The following is a 14115-nucleotide window of genomic DNA, read 5'->3' as shown; positions in this document are numbered from 1 at the left end:
AGACACAGAACCACTACAAAACCTGAAGTGGTTAGAACTGGCAGAGCTGCTTAAGGAGGAGTGCATTCCAATTACAGGAAGAACAATAGACAAGAAAGGTGGGTATCATTGTACCTTTATTTATGCATTTGGATTTTATAAAGACAAAGCCAGGAAGGATTACCCAGACAAGTAAATGCATGTTTTCAATATTGCCATTAACCCCCCAGCACTAATTGTACCTATGTGTTTTTCAATAGAAATTTAATTTTCAGCTAACATTAAGTGACTTACCGTTGCAGCAAGATCTACCTAAAACAATCTTATAAGTCATGCTCATTGTATCCTTTTCCCAGCTATTCATCCAGTGTTGTTTCATGCCATCACTGGCACCATGGGATTATGGCTTATCTGCTTAAAAATAGAATTAAAAAAAAGAAGTGAATTATATGAATTAAATCAGTGCTCCAAGTTCTGCAGTGGGGTTCTGTTTTTAAGCTTGGAACCTCTGAACAAATACTCTAGGTTAGAGGTTTAATTCTTTTACATTAGCACAAACTAGAATGACAGACATCAACTGAAAAATATGGGTGAGGAGTAGTAGCAGAATTACTGTATTTAATTCTCAAGTTAAGATTTTCACAGAAAGGAAAACAAGTCAGCAGCTTACACTCTTACAATGCCTGCACGTGCAGCCAAGCACATGGAAGGACGTGTACAGACACAAAACTAATGCTCTTATCAAATCCTAAAATAAAATTAAACCCTCCCAATTAACCAAAAACCCTAAGCAACACAAAACCAAACAGGAAAAAAAAACACAAAACAAACACAAGAAAACAAATCAACCAACCAAAACCAACCAACAAAGCCAAAAAACCCAACAACAAAACCAAAACAAAACCCACAACCACAACAACCAAAAGAGAAAACAAAATCCAAGGAAACCTCAAATGTCAAACACCACAAAAAAAAAACATCCCACCCAAACTCCCAACTGTTTGGCTTATCATTAGGAATTTCATCTCATGATACTGGTTCTGTCACTTCTCAGTGAATGTCCCTTAGGAGAAAAATTTAACATCCTAAATCTGAAAACACTCTAGAACTCAAACTACTTTCAAAATGTTAACTCATTTCAAGCTTCAATAGGTTTTCATTTTTATTACTCCTACTTAAGTATCCCATCAAAAGCAGTCACAACTGTTCTATTACAACCAAAACCAAAACCTGAAAAACAGTGAGGCTCTTGTTTTAGGCACGTTTAGCAATTCTAGGTCTCAAATGCATTTAAAACCAGCTGAAACAGCAAATACACCCTACATCTGCTCAATTTGCTCCCTCTCCATGTTACCAGTTAATTCCTGATAGAGGCACTTGCTGAAAAGATGGATCTTTACATCGTTTGGTTGGCAGTAATGTTAATCTGAGCATTCTATCTTGCCAACAAGCCTTTATTTGTCAATGCACTATCCCATGGCTACATCAGCATGTGGCACAGAATACACCAAGCAAGGGAGCTGATCCAGCCTGAGAAAGAACAGCAAGTGCACAGATATGTATACATTGCTTGCTCCTTTACATGAGCAAAGGTAAAAGTCATTAGTGAAACAGGTCAAAAGCATATCAACATTAATCACCATGTCATTCACAACCACAGAACTGCACTGTGTTACAGCACCACAGGTATATCCTTCTTGCCTCTCTCTGTATTCTGTGCCTGTCAAAATATGATACTCCCAGAGCACGGAAACTTTAGGGTGCATTTCGAGCATGGCGAGAAGAAATACATCAGCAATCTCCAGTGAAATTCTCTCTAACACCAAGATGCCATAAGGCATCTAAATTGGGGAAACAGAATCCTCAAAACATGTCAATGCTTTTTGGGAGGTAAGCTTCTTAACTACATGATCTCTCCCCTAAGGAGGACAATTAGCATCGCTCACATTGCCTCAGTTCACCCCAACTGGAAAAGTCAATACATTAAACAGATGCATTAAATCAAAACCCACTAGAGATTTTTATATGCAGACACACACACAGGAAACATGATTGTGCTGCAACATTCAGACACCAGAATTCTGTGTAAATACAGGATCTGATGCATTTTCTTGCATGCAGTTGTTTACAGTACCATATACTGCCTATAACCTGCCCACATGGACTTCTGCAAGTTAAAGACCTCTGTTAGTTTGGAAGCAGAAAATAAAGAGCATGACAAAAAGTTTAACGAAAAGATGTTAATGTATGCAAATTTAAATGCAGAAAAATCGATATCTTAGGATCCTATTATTTTTATTATCCTTGTATCTTAGGATATAAGTCCTTATGGTCTTTGCCTTGTAAGCAAGAAAGCCTTACAAATATTAACAAGGATAGAAAATGGTAAAAATGATCCTCAAGAAATGCGGTTATGCTTCACGATGACAACAAATCCCATGTCATTCGTTATTCCATTTGAACAAAAATATTTGAGTCATTTCTGAATGGCTGAATTTGGTACTTAATATTCTCCAAATGCCAGGCCTTACAACACATCAATCACTAGTGGGAATGGGATTCCAAGAGTTACAATAGTTTAAAAATTCAGAGTTACAAGGAAAGTAAAAGATGTTTGTCTCCTTCCTTGTTCTCCTATTTAGATTTTCCCTGTCAAAACTACATCTTTCTTATTTTGTTAGATGTAAAAGACTACTAACTAGTAGGGTGTTTTTTCCCCACACTGCCTTCCCTTGACAATGAACAAGTAGATCAATAAATCACTGCTGCAGTTGAGAAATGAACATTCACTGGAGGATTGTACATTATTTTTCTATTATCAGGGTATCAGAAGTTACTTTTCAAGCAAAAGTATGTCACAGTTTATTTGCAATTAGAAGAAGTTACAATTTCATCAGTTAAAGACTGCTTTGCAAAAAATGTACACCTTTGTACAGCCAATATACATCATAATTTGAGTGTGAAGACATTTATAGAAATACATACTACCACAGGAATTATTACAACAATCTTATTTGAATACTACTGAAAAACATAGTATTCTGTTCTTGCCAATATGTCACTTGATCATTGAGGAAAGCTGCCTTTACAAGTCAGTTGAAGTAAACATCCACCCCCCAGCCCTACCACTTGTTATAGCTGAGTGTAGGATGTTTACAGGAACTAAAAATTAGCTTAACAATATAAATACAGCACTGGCTTTCAAGATATCCAACAAATGAATCCGCACAGAAGTAATTCAAAATACCATGTGAGCTACAACTTGTGCAACTCATAAGGCATGTGCAACATTTAAACTAACCCAACATTATGAAGATGGAAGACTTTAAACATTTAATCTATGTATCTGAACACAGTAATGCACATGTACAGTCCCTGATGCTGCATCAGAAGTATCACAGAGCCTGTGGAGATCAGCATTCTCTTGAACTTACCTGCCAAGGCCCTTGATGCTCAGCATAGATACCTTCTACAAAATCTTGAAGTAACTTTTAAAACTGAAACTCAGCATGAAAATATACATGGGAGATTAATGGAGTCATATAAATTGGGCAACAGTCCTCAAAGAGGTCCAATTCAAACTGTTTATAGAACTGTTGAACATTCTAACAGTTTCCTTAGTGTGCTAAACTTTACAGCTTTTGTTACTACATTTGTGCATCTTCTTAAATGTGTTGTATTTTCTTAAACTTACTACCAGTCCTCCTCCAGAAATTTCTCAAGGTACTCTCATCTAAATCTTTCTCATTCTTATTTTCCTCCACATGGCTTTAGCTACTGAGAAACAGAAGTCATTGTAACAGCAAGAGAACAGAATACTATTACTTTAGCTTCAACATTTTATATTTTACAGGTTTTTAATCTGATGTCTAGTCTCAAACAAACAGATCTCTGCAGTCCAGGAAAAGACTACCAAATCAGCTAAGAAACCATGCCGCAAACTCCTCAAAGCTCATCTCTGAACAGGTGTTGTGGAGATTTAGGGCAAGGAACCACAGATACAGATTATTTCATACACAGAGAAGAAAGGGAGGGAAGCCCTCCAAATGCTTAACAGTGGCTCTTTGTAAAAAGCTCAAGCATTTCTGCTGAATGCAGCTGTGAGTTCACAGCAAGGCATGACAGTGCTTCATGGAGGCCAGTCTAGAGTTACTGAGGACTTTGAAGCAGTCATAAAAAACACTTAGAGGAAAACTACAGGCAATTAATCCAGACCCCAAGCACTAATCTTCACAGGCACTTTGCTTCCTCAACAAATGAGGACCTTTGTATTCCTCCCTAGCTCCCATCTCCAAAGGTAACTGTACATTGCACCTGCATATAATGCATGCGACAGCCACCCAAATTCCACTATTGGCATCTGGACCACCAACCTAGCTTTCATTCAGATATTCTTCCTTTGCTTCAAAATTAATGCACTGCAAAATATCAGAAACTGATCCATGACCTTCTATAAATAAAAGCAATAGGAACAAGCTTCATGTTAAGAATATGGGTTTACTTGCTTGTTGGTCACCAGGCTGACATGTCAAACCCACCTCCTGCATTCTACAAATCCTAATCCTGCCTAATTCTGTAATAGTTGCTTCAGCTCCTCCTCCCCACCAGCAGAACTACACAGCTAGCAGGCCAAATTTCCATCATCTCTTCCAAATATCCCAGCACTGTGAGCTGAACTAGTGTCATATAATAAATATGCATTTGGACAGTTTATGAGATGCCAACTTCTTCGGGTGCAAGCCATGTTTCAGACTGGTTAAGATGTTCAGTACTTTGTATTTCATGTATATAGAAAAAAAGGAGATCCTTGTATTTCAAAAACTGGGGAAAAAAATCAAAAGAAACCAAATGCAGTGTATTTTTAAAATGTTATTTATTTCCTGCAGTTACAAGTCACTTCAGATTGTTCTCATGTGCAAACATATGACAGCTGTATTTGAGTACAAGTATTAGATGCTAGAACAATAGAAATGTATACACAAATAAAATGCCACAAGACTGGACTAACAAACTGCACATGAACTGAGCTTATAAAAAACACCATGAACACAAAAAGCACTGCTGTTATATGGCATGTGGAAAAGTTAAGACAGAACTAACCAAAACATCTACTAGATTAATTATGAGTTAACAAGTTTACTTTCTCAGAACCAAGAAATCCTAGCAGTTTTAATGCTGATAAATTAAAGCGAAAATCTTTTAGTGAAAGATCTTCTACAGAATCAGTATAGCAAAGCTGAACAAATACTACTGTACTAGCAGATAAGTTAGATAAATTAAACATTTTTTTCTGTTAGGGAATAAAAAGACATTTGGGGAGGAAAAAGAATAGAGAAAACTTCAAAACTATTTCTTTCTTAGCAGCAGCAGTATATACTCACATAGGCCACTCTTTTAAAAACAGAAGGCCAGAGAGAAACAAAGGAGAAAAATCCCAGATAAGATCCAGGAAACAACATGTACAGATCCCATTCCAAGAAAAGTGGAAAGGGCTGTAGCAGTTTTGCAGATAGCTATTCCTGTTGTCATGATGCTTTGTTCTGGAACTGAATTAGTGAAGAGTTAATTCTGAAGAAGCACTTTCAAAAGCTGTTATTTACATGAAAAAAAAATCACTGTAGTGCCATTGTGGGGGGTAGCACAAACCAAGATGATCATACCATGAGTAAGTGTATACACTCTACATTGTTAGTGCAAAAATACATCCCGTGTCTTTATTTTTCTAACCTTTATTTTGGCCTTGGGTTATATCCAGCTTACAAACAATAAGAACACCACCCACTCATAGGAGACTTGGAACATAGAATTTCAGGAAAAAACAAAAAGCAAGGCACATCAGATAAAATGCCTGCTAGATATTTGACAGCATTTAGAATAATTTTTACTAAGAGCTTTAGGCAACAGAAGCTGCTCAAAAAGGCAATTCATAAACCAACTCTGACTTATGGATAACTGCTCATGAAACTAACCACCACTAGCTGTTATGTTTCAGTGAAGCAGAACACGTAACTCATACCACAACACAGCAAAGAATTCTGCTGTGCTGAGATACACCTGCAACAGGTTTCCTTCTCCATTTCACATTGCAGTTCAAGGAATCATACCTACACTATTCATAACAATCAGGTTAATCCATTTGAAGCAAATCAAACTGTGTCTACTGAGACAGCATTAAAATATATAGATGAGTGCAGATGTACTCATGACAGCTTTTCCTTCTGATGTTGTCCAAGAATAGCCAGGTGCAGCAAACATCTGACTGAAAGCTAGAACCGATACAGCTTCCAGTCGGGGATGTTTACAGCAACAGACTACTACTATACATCACTGCAACTGTCCACCAGTTCCAAGCAGCAGGTCACCTTTGGAGAAAAGGAAATAAAAAAGAAAATAACAGAAAAAAAGAAAAAAGACTTAAGACAAGCTTCTGTAAGATTCCAACCTATAACTGTCCAGCTAATTCTGAAGAAATCCTTATTTTCACATTCGATAATAAGGCTCTAGATTAAAAACTTACATTAAATTAACAAAGTTCCTAAATGCAAGATATTTGAATACAAATTCTCAGTTTTATATATACATTTAAAGATGAGTTTGTCTTCCAGTGTCTTCATATATTTTCTATTTATAAATATGTATTTCTATTTATACATTTAAAATACATACAAATAAAGCATTTTTTTAAGTTCCCTTGACTTTACTTTCTTATACCCTAACTTCTGGAGCTTTCAGAAATAAATGAACTTTCACTTTGAACATCCTATGAAAGTTGAGGTTAAAATATAAGTGATTCTGAAAGAATAGTTACATAAAGCTATATACAAAGGTAAAGATAATAGCAAAACGGATCATGTTCACGAGAAAATATCAGGAACTTGATAGAATTCTGAAAAGATTTACTTTCAGTATCAGAATCCTACCTGATCAGTTTAAAACTATCACAACCAACTAACTTTAAAACACAACAAAACCCAACAAAACCAGACCAACCCAATCCCACTTATCTTTGGGCAAGCATTAATAGAGAGGGACAAGATGTGACATTAATAAAGAACACCCTCGAGACTGAACCATTTCACTTCCCATCTTCAACAAGTTCCCATCAAAACTCCCATAAGACTGTTCTGTTCTGCAACAATAAAATTGCCCTTAATGGAGCCTTCATCATATTAAAAATTATCATTTTGCAATGCCTAACACTTAAAAAGAAAAGTATTTAAATAAAATAATTGATTAGGTGCATTGCACTGACTTAGCTCTTGCATATTCTCCTCCTTCTCCAGTTCCACAGATGTGCACAGAAGTCAAATTCCCAATTACTCCTGTGATGCACTTGCTATTGCAAAGGTTTTCCCCATCTTTGCAATAGACATGGAGGGTCTGATACTGCTATCAACAGATTATTTTTTTTGCAGTCTTAATTTTGGCTTGATCACATTCAAATAACACTTACACATGTTAATTTTGGGGCTTACAAAGCAAAGTTTTCTTTTTACTAACAGAGTTGAAATCGGATTGCTGTGTTCCCACTAAGCAGTATTTTCCCTTTCAGAAAGAAGTAATTTTGCAAGCAAAAAGTTTTCTATGGCTCGATTATATGTAGACATAAGCAATTTAAGATTGCTTGTTCTAGGGGTTTGCTGTTTAGGCCTCCATAGCAACTCACAAATAGCCATTCAGAAGAGAAGGAAACCAACAATATTCAAGATTTCTCTATTATAGAAACCAAATTAAACTCAGTTCTCAAAGGTTTCCTTCTGAAACATGAAAACTTGCTAGTAGTAAGTGAATTTCATTATTACAGCAGTATGCCAAGATTAATGAGGAAGCTGCATGCAGTCACTATGGATACCATGCTGACCTTCATTATTTTTAAGAATAAATACTTTAAAAGCCAGTGGTCATTTGCAACAAAGGCCTCTTCAGGCTGTTCCAAAACTGAAAATTCCTATTTTACATTGAAAAGAAATAGGCTATTTCATGCAGAGGTAGGCACACGGTATTTGACTAATTAGGCTGCGGAGTACTAAGCTGCAGTGAACCATTTCTTATACTGCTTTGCTTTTACATTTATTTTTTTAAGGAGTAATGAAGGTTACTACAAAGTCACCTACCGAAAGAGTACAAACTCCTGAAAACCTCTGTTTTGACATGTAAATCATCACAAACCAGCCAATATACATGACAGTGAAATCTCTTGCTGTTTTATCAAACTCACTGTTTACAACATATGTTTTACAGCATCTTACAGTGACAGTATTTATGTAAGAGGAGTTGAAATTTTCATTTCCAAATGTGGTAGAGGCATTACAGATCATTTGGTACGACTACACACTCAAAAGATCTAACTTCTATAGAAGCTTAATGAGAATTGAAGTTGTGTGTTTAAGAATCATCTCTAGCTATTCTCCCAAACACTTTAGTTTTTAAAATTAAAATGCAAGTAGACAGCATACTCTGGCTTTCATTAAGGGCATTGTCCCCTCATTTGTGTAGAGCTCAAAAGCACTGAAAACAAACAGGATTTATTCTAATGTAATCACAAACTGAAGAATATTGACTGCTGGCTTCTGCCGATGCCCTTAACTGTTTTTTCTTAAGAACAGTAATAAAGATTTAATTCTTAAACATGTGAAATCCCATCCTAACTCCACCTGTAGAGAACACACAGAAGGATGCAAATCTTAAAGACTACATAAAAGTAGTCTTCTTACACAGGAAGTTTACCACTTGTCATTTTCCAACAGCTAGGATCTTCCTTCAGCTGTCACTATTCCAGAATAACAAAAAAATATTTACTAATGAAAAGGGGAAACCATTATGTTACCTAAAGTTTGCACTCAGGAACAATTTTCAAGTCAAAAACATGCAGGTCACAAATTTACTGTAATTTTCCCAATCCACAAGCATTAATTTACTAGTCACACTGAATGTTACTGCACCTTACATGAGCACCTTGAGCAAAGAATTCGGTGAGACAGAAGGAAGGGCGGGAGGAAGGGAAAGAAAAAGGGTATGGAAGGGAGCAGCTAAAGAAAGCTTCTTCCTTCTTTTCTCCCTCTATCTTAAAATATCCTCACTCTACAATCAGCATGACCACTATAACTCACTAAATTTGAAGCCTCAGTTGTGGTACAGAAATAGGTAAAAGGAGTCAAAAGGAGACTATCCATGTAGGCATGCTAGGTGTGTGTTCTGCAGTCAAGGTCTTGTCAAGCAGTCCATCTATAAGTCAAAGCAGCTTAGCCACAGATGACTGATGCAAGCGAACTGTGACTAGAAGCGACAGAGGGAGAGAAACGCTCACTACTGCTATGAATTTTTTAGTCAGGCACATTGACTAGAAAAGAAATGAGAATTAAACATTACATCCTAAATATAAAAGGGATTCTTGAACTGCACACAAATTTTTAAACAATTTCTAGTTCAATCTGGATAGCATACTATATAGTACAGGGGGAGACACTGGGACAAGCTGTACAGAGAAGCTGTGAATGCTGCCCCCCCACCCCTGGGGGAGGGTGCTAAAGGCCAGGTTGGATGAGGCTTTGAGCAATTTGTTCTGCTGGAAGGTGTCTCTATCCAATCACCCTGTCTAGGGATTTGGAACTAGATGTTTATGGTCCCTTCCAACCTAAACTGTGAGTAAGTTATTAAGTATTCACCATTTAAAATACATTTTTAACTAGCCTTACTGTTCACAAGCGTTTTTATTCCATTTTTTTCAGGGATCACAAAGAAAAAATTAAGGTATTTACACTGGTTCAAATAGTGCCTCTGAATCAGCATCACATTTTAAGAGCTGTAGCTTGCAAACCATAGATAATGCAAATCACATCATCTCCAAGAGCACATATACAGGGATTGACACATATGTAACTGACTTGGATATTGATTGTATGTTGTAGTGTCCTTATAACACCCACAGTGGATTCACTGTAGCACTAGAAGTTAACAGTGCATGATGAATGTTATTGAATTAGGAAGCATGCATTTTCCCTGTGCATTTCAGGGAAGCATACACTCTGGTTCTTTTCATCACTAATACATACACAGCACAACTAGCTATTTTGGTCCAAGAGGTAGAAGGATTCTTTTAATTTGGGCTGTGCATTCTAAGATGATTAAAGATTGAACTGAGTATTACCAATTGTAAAGAAGACAGGAAAAAAAAAACCAATGTCTTGATGTTTTCAAAACGTATAGGAAAGCATCATATCAGAATGTTACTAACATAGCTGAGACTGAATTAAAATGAGGGATGGATGCATGAAATTGAGAAAAGCAAACATTACAAGTCTGTGTTGTAAAATAATATTCTTACCTAACAAAAAGAGATGTAAAGAGGGTAAACTACATAAAAAGCGTGACAGGGTGAACCCAAATAAAGTTCAGATCCTGATTCAAAACTGTTCAGTCTCAGATGTGGGGCAAAGAACCAAATCACAGATTTAGTTTGCTATGGCCAAAAATAACAGCAAAAATTAGACACCTCCTGTGGCTCCACCACAGTCCTGTATTCCTTGGGCTGAGCAACACAGCTCAACCTGAAGAAAACGCATTTTTATTTACAGGATACTATCCTGCTATCCTGGCTCTCCATTAGGTGGAATAACATACACGAGAAGTCACTCAGCTGTATTACATCTTTATTTCACATAACTCAAAAAGTTCTGCAGTAATCACCTATCACTGCAGTCATCACAGGAGGCAGGAAGTAGCTAGTCAAAGACCATTTTGCTTTAAAGTGAGCTAAAAAATTTTAAATCCATCTACTACAGTAAGAACTCATCATAAAGTATGACTCTCATAAAAATCCCAAATAGGTTATCTGCAGACAAGAACAGAAAAAAAAGAAGAAAAATACTAGTATCCTTACTTGTACTTCTTTTCCTTGGAGTACAGATGTTATACATGAAATATAGCCCTATGCTACATTTCAACTTGCACTGCTATTTTGTGTTAGGTTTTCAGCTTTTCTAGCAGGACAGCCCCATGGCAATCCAAGGACTTTGAGAGAAATCTGAACTAGCACTGCAAACTTTGGAGAAACTTGGATACTCTGGGTGCATTTGGTCAGATTTCACAGAATGAGTCAGCCATTATGCTCTCATAGAAGTATTCCTTTCTCAGATTTACCAAGAAATTCTGATTGTACAAACTCAACATGTTTACCATAACTCAAAAGTGCTGTCCACAGCATAAGTTCATATTTCATAGTTTTGGGTATCTACCTTTCTCTTTTTGTTTCTTACAGGAAATAAATTTTTTGCTTCATTCCTAGTGAAGAACTACACTAAAAGTAGATTGTGGAATCTCAAGTACATTCTTAGATATACTTAATTATAAACTAGTAAAAGACATCACTGTAAATAATTCACAGCTACCTCTACATGACATGTCTCCGTATTTTCCTGAAGAGTCTTCCAGTTCCTGATTTGGGCCCATAGTCTGCCTTTTCCTCTTTCAAGGTAACCAGTATTTCTGGTCCAAGACAACAAAGTTGTCCACAGAAGATGAGCTCTGTTTGTAAAGGCATCTTTAAGATTCAGAGATCCTCCCATCTGAAAAATACAAAGAGAGTTCACACTACTGAATTTACAATAACTGATATGATCACTCTTTCATTAAGCGCATGGAAGATAGAAGCAAGAGGCCCCAAAAAAACCCTAACATATGACCTGGAAGAGTAACAAAGAATGTATCAGTAGCATCAGAAGAGCTCTACCCACACACAAAAAAAAACAGGTAGCCAAACATTTCAGTCTTTACTATTTTCAGTAGCAGGTTTCCTAAAATGTTGAAGCCCTCCATGCCTGCTAACCCAAATACAATCAAGCATGAATGGAAAACTTCCCTAAAGAGATGGAGACCAGAAAAGCTATATGGATATACCATTTGTTAGGCTAGGTGTTTGGTGGCTTTATTTTGTTTTGGAGTTGAGTGGATATCAATTTAGTCTGGTTTAGCGGACTCAAATCGATAACACATTTAACACAGTCAGTCACTTAATGACTTTTCACTCACATTTGCATTTATAATTCTCTATTGATATCAGCTGCCAACAATAGTTCTCTGTAATGGAAACAAGTTGAGAATTTCAAGGAGACATTCATACTGCAAAGTCCCTTTGCTCACCTTTGCTGAACAAGGACACGTGGGTAGTCTGCTAACATAAGCAGTCCAACAGTTAAATCTACACCTTACTACAAGATTGCTGGAAAAGTTGTGAAGGGTCAGGGCACCAAGAGGTCTGTGGGCAATACCAAAATAAATATTCACATTTTAAGGGTAATCCTGTGTGAATATGCTCCAATCCTTGCAAGCAAGTACAGCTGTAAATAAGACAAAATTTGTCATTCTCACTTAATTTTGGTGAGCAGAGTCTGGAGACTGTTACTGCAGTAGGCTTTGGGGAGAATAGTGTCCCAACAATATATTTCCCCTGATGTAAAACATGAGCTCAACTCCTCCACTGCCATTAAATCCTGAGAATGTCTGACAGAGAAATGATCTCTTCACCAGTATAATCCTATCCATGCTCCTAGAGCATATACCATTTTTTTTTATTTACCTCAAAGAAAGTAAGATCAATCCAGCAAACATAAAAGTCATGAATGTGTAGCACCTGGTTTTACAAAGCGTCTTTTTCCTTAAGCACAAGTTAAAAGAAACAAAAGTTAATTATTTGTTTGCAGTAATATCCAAGTGATCCATTCTTTCAAGTACATACATACAGCCTACTTCCACAAAAGAAACTGCGTATCATCATGGCATCCACTTCAGGATGAACCATCTCAAAAACCATGCAACATAAAAAACTAACACAAAGCACCTTTCAGCTGCAAGAATAATTATCTCTTCTTAACATGTAGATTTCACCAAATTCTCAGCAGAAAATAATTTTCAGGATCTACTGAAGGACAAAATGTGCTGGCAAAACAGTGAATTTTGAAAATACCATTTCATGTTGTCAAATCAATCCTAGATAGGATCCGACAAATACAATTAGAAAATGACTACTTTTATAGTCGCTCTCTCAAAAAAAACCTCCTGCATCAAGCCACCTCCTTCAATAGTTTGTAATGCAATGAGAATCAAAAATTACTTTTCTAGTCTGCAGATATGCCAATATGACAAATTTGAGTCATGTTTCCCTATTGGGAGCAATGTAACATTTAATAGTTAATTATTGGACTACAATAAGAAGAGGAGGTACTCGGGTTTTGGGGTTTTTTGAGAGGACAGAAGTGGCTTTTGGCAGAAAAATGGTTTCTAAATACTGAAAATTATCTTTGATTTTCATATTGACTTCAAAGTTTTGCTTGCCAAGTACCAAATGCATTAGCCTTCCTTTGCTGAACTCTAGACAGACTTACTTTTTGCTGTAAGATACTAACATCATAGCATTCACAGAAGTTTCCTGACAATCACATAAAGTACCACACTCAAAAACAGAGGTAGAAAGCCTCACCAAATTCCAGAAGGCACATGGAACAAATCCATTTGGAATTCATTTTTTAAGATGAAGATGATTATGAACAGTTAAAGATTTACCAAAGACCAACCTCATATGAAAACTGAATGACCATGTAACACACTTTGACTTTAGGACAGCTTTGGAGACATCCTCCCACCAGTCTCAGATGGGAGCCACGGAAGAGTCACAGTATCACAGTATAACTAAGGTTGGAAGAGACCTGGAGGATCATCCAAGTCAGACTTATCCAAATGAATTAGTATCTCAAACACTACGTGAGGCAATAGCCTTGCAGTTAATGCAAGTTTGTGCTTTGTAGTTAAGACAAGGAAAGAAATATGCCAGCTCAGGAGGATCTGAAACGCATTGGAGGATGGATGGCCTTACCTCCTTGCCAAATTAGCGTTTGTTCCAGTGAGGTAAGGAAGTTTGCTGCTCACTGTGCAAAGGGCAGGAAAATACAGGGTCTCTATAACCCCCAACTCAATTGGTGGAAAGAGTTAAAGCTGCCCTTTCCCCTTAGCACATATGCACATTGGGACATGCTGCCTTCCAGTGCTTCTCAGTAAATTAAGGAATACCTCATGGAGCAAACACCACCACTCTTGACAGGGAAATAAAGGACTTGAACACACTGGCAGACATGCACCCACCAG

The 14115-nt window shown here is 36.9% G+C and overlaps 1 long non-coding RNA gene across 1 annotated transcript; it reads right to left on the bottom strand.

The window, feature by feature from the left end:
- Positions 1–10008: 10008 nt before the first annotated feature.
- LOC137449718 (uncharacterized) lies at positions 10009–12998 on the bottom strand. Its single transcript, XR_010989469.1, has 3 exons — positions 12554–12998; positions 11367–11543; positions 10009–10810 (listed from the first exon to the last, which is right to left on the bottom strand). It is a non-coding gene; the product is annotated as an uncharacterized lncRNA (long non-coding RNA).
- Positions 12999–14115: the final 1117 nt, after the last annotated feature.

This window comes from Melanerpes formicivorus, unplaced genomic scaffold (assembly GCF_026170545.1).
Source record: "Melanerpes formicivorus ecotype bairdi unplaced genomic scaffold, bMelFor1.0.p_v2 SCAF_32, whole genome shotgun sequence".
NCBI classification, from domain to species: domain Eukaryota; kingdom Metazoa; phylum Chordata; class Aves; order Piciformes; family Picidae; genus Melanerpes; species Melanerpes formicivorus.
The sequence above is the reverse complement of the archived record's forward strand: the minus strand, read 5'-3'. Positions and strand labels throughout refer to the sequence as shown.